General features: G+C 44.5%; 1 pseudogene; it reads left to right on the top strand.

The window, feature by feature from the left end:
- Positions 1-3706: 3706 nt before the first annotated feature.
- LOC125776179 (mucin-5AC-like) lies at positions 3707-9434 on the top strand (annotated as a pseudogene).
- Positions 9435-10290: the final 856 nt, after the last annotated feature.

Raw genomic sequence — 10290 nt, 5'->3', positions numbered from 1 at the left:
CTAGCAGACCCCAACTGCAACACCCCCGCTCAAATAGACCTTCTATTAGGCAGCGATCTCATATCGCAAATTATACTAGAAGGTGTTGAAAAAATTTCTAAAACACTACTGGCGCAAAATACCATTTTCGGATGGGTCCTAAGTGGACTAGTTGCAGAACCAGTCACAACAATGACAACTCAAGTTGAGAAAATCTCAAACGAGTACCTCAATTCACAATTGAGAATGTTTTGGGAGTTAGAAAAACTCCCCCCATTTCAATTACAACCCCAGAAGATTAGTATTGTAAAGACTTTTACAAAGCCACAACTACTGGATCAGATAATAGTCGGTATGTCGTACGACTACCACTAAAACATCAATTTCCAGACACACTCGCCTTAGGTCACTCTCGCACCTCTGCAATACAGCAGTTTTTAAGCATGGAAAAAAACCTACTTAGAAAAGGTGAGCTCAAACAAGATTATGATGGGGTCTTAGAAGAATACCTCCATTTAGACCACATGGAGGAAGTAAGCCCATGTGAAAAAATCATAAGAGGCAAATATTACTCTTTCTACTTGCCACATCATGCAGTAGTAAAGCCTGACAAAAAAACAACAAAAGTCAGAGTTGTCTTCAATGCCTCCAGAACCACTAGCTCGGGGAATTCCCTAAATGACATTCTATTTACGGGACCCACGCTCCAACCAGATCTAATGCTCCTCATATTGAACTGGCGTATATACAAATACGTATTCAATGGGGATGTCGAAAAAATGTATCGACAAATAAATGTTCATAAAGATGATCAAGATTTCCAACGGATTGTTTTCCGAAAATCTGCCAATAGTCCACTACGCGACTTTAAATTGAAAACAGTTACCTTTGGCGTAAACTGTGCCCCATATCTAGCCATCCGTACACTCCACGAACTGGCAGAAGACACAAAGTCAGAATTTCCTCTGGCAACAAAAGTCTTAAAAACGCAAACGTATGTAGACGATATCCTGTCTGGGAGCCACAGCCTCTCACAAGCATACGAGTCCTTATCACAAGTGATAAAAGCCTCAACACCGCAGGGTTTCCCCTAAAAAAGATCACAGCTAATCACCCAAATATCTTGAAGAACATACCAAACGACAATTTGTTGGATACTAATTTCCTTATATTCGAAAAGGAAAGTACAACAAAAACACTGGGCATCCAATGGAATGCGATATCGGACCAGTTTTCATACACGACTGAGTCCATATCCGCATTATCCGCCAATACAAAACGCCAAATTCTCTCCTCTGTGGCAAAACTTTTCGACCCCGCAGGATGGCTTTCGCCAATTATGATACAAGCGAAAATCCTGATTCAAGAATTATGGCTAGACGGAACTGACTGGGACGAACTAGTGAAACCTCTTCGCTTAGAAAGATGGTCCCAGTTCGCTAATAATCTGACCGACATTTCGCAGATACAAATTCCACGGTGGGTAAACTATTCCCCCGAATACAAAGTGGAACTACACGGCTTCTGCGACGCCTCTGAAAAGGCATATTGTGCCACTATATATGTGCGCACACAAAGCGATATTGCAACTACAAGCCACCTACTAGTGGCAAAAGCAAAAGTTGCGCCTCTAAAAACCATAAGTCTACCACGACTTGAACTTTGTGGCGCTCTGCTACTAGCAAAGCTAGTTTCCATGGTGCAGACCCACTTAAACATGGCACAACACAAATTATATCTATGGTCTGATTCCGAAATAGTGCTAGCCTGGTTAGAAAAACCACCACACGCGTGGAAGACATATATTTCTAATAGAACGGCGCAAATACTTGACCTAGTAGGATCAGCCACTTGGCGACACGTTGCCAGTGCTGACAATCCTGCTGATCTAGGTACAAGAGGGTCCAAACCCCTGCATCTCGCCACCACCACCCTATGGTGGAATGGCCCCCGGTGGTTAACAGAATCTCCCGATTCCTGGCCACAATCGCCAATGCGCAACATAATTGCCCCCGAAAGTCGAAAAATCGACACCTACCACACAATATTGGATGATTATGACATCCTTGAACGATTTTCATCGTTCCCCCGAGCACTCAGAGTAGTCGCCTATATTCTCAAATTCACAGAGCGACTCAAACTTAAGGTAAAGGGAGCAACTTGCCCCCAATGCGATACGTTGACGCACCAAGACTTACCAAAGGCAAAGGTCGCTCTTATCGCATCAACCCAAGCGCGCTACTTCAGCCGTGACCTGGGGTTGCTAGGAGAATCGAAGCCAATTGACAAAAAGAGCTCACTCTTAGTACTAAACCCATTTATCGACACGAAAGGTCTGCTTCGTGCAAACGGCCGGCTTGCTAATTCCAGCCTTACGTATAACGAACGCCACCCCATAATCATACCTGAGAAGTCTCCATTTGCCACCTTATTCCTGAAATACATCCACATATTAATGCTACACGCCGAACATCGCCTCATGCAACATATGGTACGACAAGAGTATTACATCCCACGTCTGAAGCCCCAAATCAAGAAATGCATTTTCATGTGCAAGATCTGCACTATGCATAAGCAAAAAATGCGAACGCAGATTATGGCAGCACTTCCACCTGAACGCTGCAATTTCGCTCTGCCTTTCACCACCACAGGTGTCGATTTTGCTGGGCCTTTTCAAATAAAGGCGTCCATGCTAAGATCTCCCACTCTCATGAAAGGCTATGTGGCTGTCTTTGTATGTTTCACGACAAAGGCAGTCCACCTTGAGCTGTGCACTAATCTGACGACAGAGGCTTTTCTCGCGGCATTTGCTCGCTTCGTCGCTCGACGTGGCTTCCCATCAAAAATCATGAGCGATAATGGCAAAACATTCATTGGAGCTCAACGAGCCACAGAGAAACAGTTCGTGGATTTCTTTAAACAAGTATCACCTGACATCGTACAAAAGTACGCCCCCCAAGGTATCAATTGGCAATTTATACCCCCAAGCGCTCCTCATATGGGTGGTTTGTGGGAATCAGCTGTAAAGAGCTTCAAATCTCACTTCAAGAAGATAGCTGGCAGCTACAAATTTAATTATGAAGAATTCACTACATTATTAACTAAAGTCGAAGCCGTTCTCAACTCACGGCCCCTCACAGTCCTCTCGCAAGATCCCTCCGATTTAACAGCCCTAACTCCAGGGCATTTTCTAAAAGGAGCACCCATTCTGGCCACACCTGAGCCAGGCGTGGAGTCGCTATCCTTACTAAACAGATGGGAAAGAATTAAAATTCTCCATCATAATTTCAGTCGCCGATGGAAAGAGGACTATATCAAGGACCTCCACAAGAGGTACCGATGGAAAATTACCGAAAATGCGCCAAAGATTGGAGATTGTGTCCTGATACAGGACGAGTGTCTCCCCCCTACCGAATGGCGGCTTGGCCGCATAGAGAAGCTTTACCAAGGCTCCGACGGTCATATTCGCGTAGTCGATCTCCGTACGCAATCAGGAAAGTTAACAAGACCGCTCGTTAAGCTATGCTTTTTACCGACCGCCGATCGAAACGTAAACGAAAAAACCCTCGAATAAACCCGTTATAATAAATATTTAAGATAACAAACAAAGCAATCGAATGATCAGTCAACTTGACGATCCATTTCTGCCACAACGTGGCAGCCATACCCATATCCACTTCATGTAACAAATTTACAATTAAAATTATACTCTTCCATACAGATAAACATGGATGCAGACATGCCACTCGCTCCGACGCCAACCATCCGCTCGACTGTCCACGTGCCACGCCAAGTGGCAGCTCCAGTTGCGGCAGCACCAGTTGCGGCTGGCCCAGTAGCAGCTCCCCGAACCACCACATCAACGGGTCCGCGTAGTGGAACGCGAGCACTGCCGCCAACGCCCATATCAGCAGCAGAGCCGCAGCGCATCAGGTGCCCAATATGTCGACGACCGCACCGGTTGATGCACTGCGCAATTTTTAAAGGTCTGCCACCACCGCAAAGGCTGCGCATCGTCCAGGCACACGGCCACTGCCTCAATTGTCTGGCACCTACCCACACTACCCAGCAATGTCCATCGGGCAACCTGTGCCAGATATGTAATGTGGCCTCACCACACCATGCTGCACAAAACCACCAGACCCGACATCGGTCAACAATCTGGTAGCCACCACCGTTGTGCAGTACGACGACCGCCAACCAGCCGGGATGCACGATCGCGTCGACAGCCAACCATATCATCCTCCCGTATCCGGCGGCAAACAGAATGGGACGTCAACACGACGCCAGCAACAAACGCCCCGTCCGCGCCGCACTTCAGGCCTGAGCAACGTTGTGGCCACGCTCCAGCAGTTGCAACGACTCCTAGGCTGAAATATTCGCCTAGGGGGGCCGGGATGGCTAAATGAGCTTCAGTCTCTTGCCCCACACAACACATAACCAACACAGAACACTCTACACTCACCGCATCAAAATATCCGTCACTAACACACTTCATTCACCACACTCATCTCTACACCACCTACAATCCACATCACACATAACTATGTACATTACCACTGCGTTTTCACCACCACCAAAAAAGGAACAAGAGGAGGGAGAAACAAGTTCGTTTTTTGCTACTTCTTTTTGCGATCCGCTAACGACCAGCCGTGCGAATAACCCCGAGCTCTATTGTGCGAACCTCAGTTTATAATTCCACATATTGTTTTCTTATAATATATCAATATATTGTTTTTCTTATAAATTTCAATACATGCGGTGTATATAGTTTTGAATAAAATACGTTTGTAATTCTCTGGCGGAATTGTGTTGCATTTTCCCTTTTTTTTATATACAACTTCCCAACGGTGAGTGCTAGGCGATCAAACGAGAAAAACAACCATCCGCCAGATGGGTCCATCCACATGCTGACAAATTTCGTTGACGTCGTTCGAGCATTTCGCCCTGGACCACTCGTGAGGTTTTTTACTCCAAGTTCTGAATCCAAAACGGGATTGGCCGCGTAGGCCCTTTAAATCTTTTACATATCCCCACATGAAAAAGTCTAACGATGTTGATATCACATGATCTTGGAGGCCAATCCGGACCGATGGCGACCAAAAACGTGAAATTAATCTGCTTGCACAGGGGGGGCGAAGTGTTCTCTCAATAAATTCATTTGATTGAAATGCGATGTGTGGGAAAGGGCACCGTCTTGTTTGAAACGAAAGTGTCTTCGGGGGGGGGGGGTTACGTTCTTGCCAATTAATAGTTCTAACTGTTTCTTAAGCCGCTTCATTATTCTAAATTTATGATTTTCAAAAATTGAGCACGTAAAAATCTCTAAGTTCATTTTGAGAAAATAACTTTGGTGTAAATGTTTTAACCAACCTCTCACTTCCATTGGTAGATTGTACCGACTTCTGGAAATTTGGCGGCATCATTTCTTCAGAGCGCATGTGAATTACTTTAGAAAGAGAGCTTTTTATTGAATAAAACTGGACATTTATAGAATGTAGGCTTTTTTATTCTCTACTTTGTGGGTGTTTTTTACCCTGAGCAGGGATTTTCGCCTTCTCACCTTAACTCGCCTTGAAAAGGATTTTTTTGACTAGCCAGAGGATACATGGTTAAGACCGGAAGTCGTGAGCTGCTTCAGCCATATGTAAAAGAATCGTTTCTAGCCACTCCCAAGTGATGGCGCTCAGAAGAACTTTCCTCACTTGTGGTGATCTTTTTACAACGTGAGTCCCAACTTTTTGATTTTTTATTACGACCGCAAATTTTTTTGGTTAAAGAGCCTGATATTGAGGAATCACGTGAAGCATGTATGCACGTGGCGAAGAATCCTGAATTGATGACTGGAAATAATCAATTATATAAACTAACTAATAAACCTATAATTGGTCAAAATGTAAGAAATGCAAGTAAGCGTAAAAAACGAAACGAAATTTTTCTAAGAATCCAGCACAAAAATTTTTTTGTATTTTTTTTTGTAGAGCTGTGTAATTTATTAAAAACATATAGTAACGAATATTTTCTATATTTCCAGATCGCTTTCGCCGTCTTGCAAGCCACAACACGCAATGATGACTTCGAAAAATCGGCGTCGCTATTCCACAGCCACGCAGGGGGCACGCGAAGTGCGCGCCGATACGCCACCACCGCAGCGACGCAATCGTTTCAACAGTTTGCCGAAAAATGCGCTACTCTTCCTTTCCCGCCAATCAGTCAAGCGACAAGCAGCACAGAAGGCGATGGCACACCCGCGAAAGGACATTCCGACACGGAGGTGGAGCAAAACGGCAAAGCGCAATGTCAGCGCAGCAACGATAAACAAGCAGAGCTGCCACCTATCTGCACATGCCCCTACTTTGGCGATCGACCGCTGCAGAATTGTGTCAAACCGACCGAGGTGAAAATCATACCCACCACATTCAAGGTGACCAATGTAATGGAAATTGAAAGTTTGCTAAATCCAACAGAGGAAGAATTGACTAGCATATTGGTTACCAGCAACAGCAGTGGCAATGGCAACGCTGTCACACATCTGAGTCCCAACACAGCGGAACGCATGAACAACAAACACAGTGCTAGTTCGCTAACTGTACACTCCAGTGATGGCAGCACGCCGAGTAGTTACTTGAGTGTCGCAGCTCAGCCGGGTACACCGTGCCCCGGGCGTCCGTAAACTCAGTATTTCGAAAACAGCATCGGTTATCACCTGGGATGCGAGTCGTCATCGCAGACGCGGTTCCAGCTTCGGCAGTGCGCGAACTACGCTGCTGATGGCACCAACCAAAACCGGCACGGTACTCACGAGCTCCTCCTCGGCAACACCGCTGCGGCGTTCCGCCACGCTACGGAGTCACAACAACATGAATTATCTACAAGTTTCCACGGCCTGCGATGGCACAGTGAATGTCGTCGAGGCGGGCCGATTGCGTACAAAATCCAGCACGCCACATTCTTCACCATGCCTACTGCAACGCAACCAAACCGTACGCTCACATCATTCACGTAACTCAAGCGTGATTTCACGCAACTCCTCACGTCACGGCCGTATCATCAAACTCGAACAGAAGGCGACCAAAGTGCTGGGTGTGGTATTCTTCACGTTCGTCATACTTTGGTCACCATTCTTTGTGCTCAATTTGCTGCCGACGATATGCGGTGATTGTGAGAATCGTATAGCGCACTGGGTCTTTGATGTAGTCACCTGGCTGGGCTATGCCTCGTCCATGGTAAATCCCATTTTCTACACCACCTTCAACGAGGTGTTTCGTAAGGCCTTCAAAAAGGTGCTCACGTGCCAATACTCGACTACGACCAATTGGAATCCGAGCATGTAGCAGCAACTGGAAAATTACGAAGACGAAAGTCAAACAGCAGCCGTCGGATACGAGCTCATCCGGTCTGTTGGCGATTATTAAACGTCGTAGCTCGTCAAGTCGCAGCGGTAGCCGCAGTAGATAGATAAGGGAGTTTGGCACAGACTGTGTACAGCTTTGAATGGGTGTGTGTGAGGTAGTGTGTATATAACTGTGTGCTGATTGTAGTCAAGTAAATAGATTAATATTTAATGTATTAAGTAACACAGTGAACTAAGCTCTCAGCTAATTTATAGTGTATAAGTAAAATTAGTATATATTTGTATGTGTGTGGTTTTAAGAAACCACATACTTCATAGCATGTATTTCCATATGCTCTCGAGATAGTGTGTAAATAGCTGCAAGCATGTAGATATCGCTATATTAGGGTGCTTCTTACTCACATATGGTATACAAAAAAGTTTTATATACTAGATTACCTAAACCTTTGTCTCTGCAATGCAGTCGAAGACCACACTGATAATTTTAAAAAGGTTTCATCATGAAAGATCTTTCATTTCACTTTCCCGGTTTGTAACATTGTGATATGAACGCGTACCACAGAACTACTTCGGGTAATGGGGATAGCGGACAGTCAAGAAGGCTTCTAAGTAAGGTTGGGATCATTACCGTGCGCCTATATCTGAGATCTCATCTTAAGGAACTTCAAAAATTGGTTGTGTGGAATGGACACACTAACCACCTTGGTAGGGTTCCAAGTTCACATAAACATGTTGGAGCGAACTCCATGGTCTCCTGCTTCCGTTGACACCAGAATTAAGTCTCCGATCAGGCCTCGTAGCCGAAACTACTACCAGGTGAGTTTCCATACAGTACTGGGCTGGTGGCCAGGGGTTGGACTCCATACACACATCACAAACACATTCCACTCATAAAAAAGCTAACTCCAATTCCCAACTAAACGCCTTCGCCGCTTAAACAGCTCACGCGCAAATGACCCTAAGGGTTCGACATTTCAACTAGTGGAGATCATACCGTCCACCAGTCCAGCTTATCCCCATACCACCCGGATCCCTAATGTCCGAGTACATCCAGCATTCTTCAATTATATGCGCCCTTATATATAAGGCACATAGACTAAAGATGATAAAACTTACGAACATAATCTTTGCGATTGCCCAGCATTCAGCAGCTTGACGTAGGATATCTTCCACGGCTCGGAATGTAGTTGGACACAATGTAGTTCGACGCCAATTAAGCTAAGTAAAGACCTAAGTACTTCCAATTGCAATCAGACATTCTTACGACCTCTTCTTTTCAAACAGTGAACTCTGTCTTCAACCGTGATCGATATTCATATAAGTTATCTTAGTAGAAATGAAAAGATGAACCTGAAAAGTATGCCCGCCCTTATTCCATTTATGCCACTCTAATTCATATACAACTATACCGCAAATCCATAAATCCACACAAAGTTAAGTACACTGCTGTACCTCAATACATATCGCAGAACGTAAATCTGCCTCTCCGTCATTCATCAATCCATCACTTTGGATTCGTGCGCGTATTCGTCTGAGACAGCGGTTTCGCCGCCAGCTATACAAATATCCTGCTAAGCTCGTCGGCTATGTGGGTTGCATGCAAGTTGGTCGTCTTTATACCTTCAATTAATTTCACTTCATTTGCTTATGAAAACGACTCGGAATTTAACTTGCATCAACAAACACACCCACACTTACACGAGCACGTATACGAGTACAGTCCGTTAGTTTGCTTAGGACTGAGGATATTGAATAATGGATTCGGGTCACATGATATTGAGATGTGAAGTTGATGGAGTACCAACTAACTTGTCTCGTCGCATACAAAGTGTGGATACTTTCGTGAAGAGTGTAGGCAACTAGACGTGGGTGGATTATTTCGGAATTTAAGTAAAGCATTAAGTTATTTGAGCGAATATAAGACTAAGCTAATCACGTAGCTTGGAAAATGCGACGCGTTTGTATAGAGCGTTGAAGCATATAATGACCTAACGGAAAGGCCAAGTTGAGGTGATGTGAAAAATATGTGAGAGACGCGTTGAAATTCTCCAAGGATCGAAAAAAGTTTCTCTGCTGGCGCTTTCTCTTCCTACACTTTTTTATTTGCAACTCGATTTGGACAATGAAGTTGTTTCGGTTTCTTCACTATTCGTGTGGAGTTGTGTCTTATAGAGCTAGTACTTACGACATTATCGGCTTGATTAGTCATATGATTGCCTGAAGTTCAGAGGACCCTAGTACCAGTCCACACTGTAGCTGTTTTGAACCACAGTCGTGGGCTTCGACAGTCTTCCTCTATAACAAAATTCTGTATAATATGTAGTTTCATTTAATTGTCCACTTTTTCATGGCTTAAAATAACCTCATACTAATCCACATATCAATTGAACCTATGTCCATAAATCTTTCGCAGAACCTTTCTCTCGAAAACTCGTAACATAGACTCTTCGGTTGTTGTCATCGTCCAAGCCTCGCCACACATAACAGGACGGGAATTATGAGCGACATTATAGAGTTTGGCTTTTGTTCGTCGAGAGAGGACTTTACTTTTCAATTTGCTACTCAGTCCGAAGTAGCACGAGTTGGCGAGAGTAATCCTGCGTTGGATTTCCAGGCTGACATTGTTGGTGGTGTTAATGTTGATTCCTAAATAGACGAAATTATCTACAACTTCAAAGTTATGCCAAGTCGCGAGTGCGACGAAGGTTTGTTTGATGACAGTGTAGGATATCTTCCGTATTGCCGTTGTTCATTGCCAGACCCAATTTTGAGTTGCTTCCTTGTTCAGTTTGGAGAAAGCAGGACGCCAGCAGAAGTACACTCTTATAAAAGATTGTACCTGCTCGAGTAAGTTTTTCAGCTCGAATAATTTTCTCCAGCAGCAGATTGATCGGTGCAAGGTGGCTATATAAGTATCCTCTCCCCCCCTTCCCTCCCGTAAGATCATTCAATGATTT

This window comes from Bactrocera dorsalis, chromosome 2 (assembly GCF_023373825.1).
Source record: "Bactrocera dorsalis isolate Fly_Bdor chromosome 2, ASM2337382v1, whole genome shotgun sequence".
Lineage (NCBI taxonomy): Eukaryota > Metazoa > Arthropoda > Insecta > Diptera > Tephritidae > Bactrocera > Bactrocera dorsalis.
This window is presented reverse-complemented; position numbering and strand designations above follow the sequence as displayed.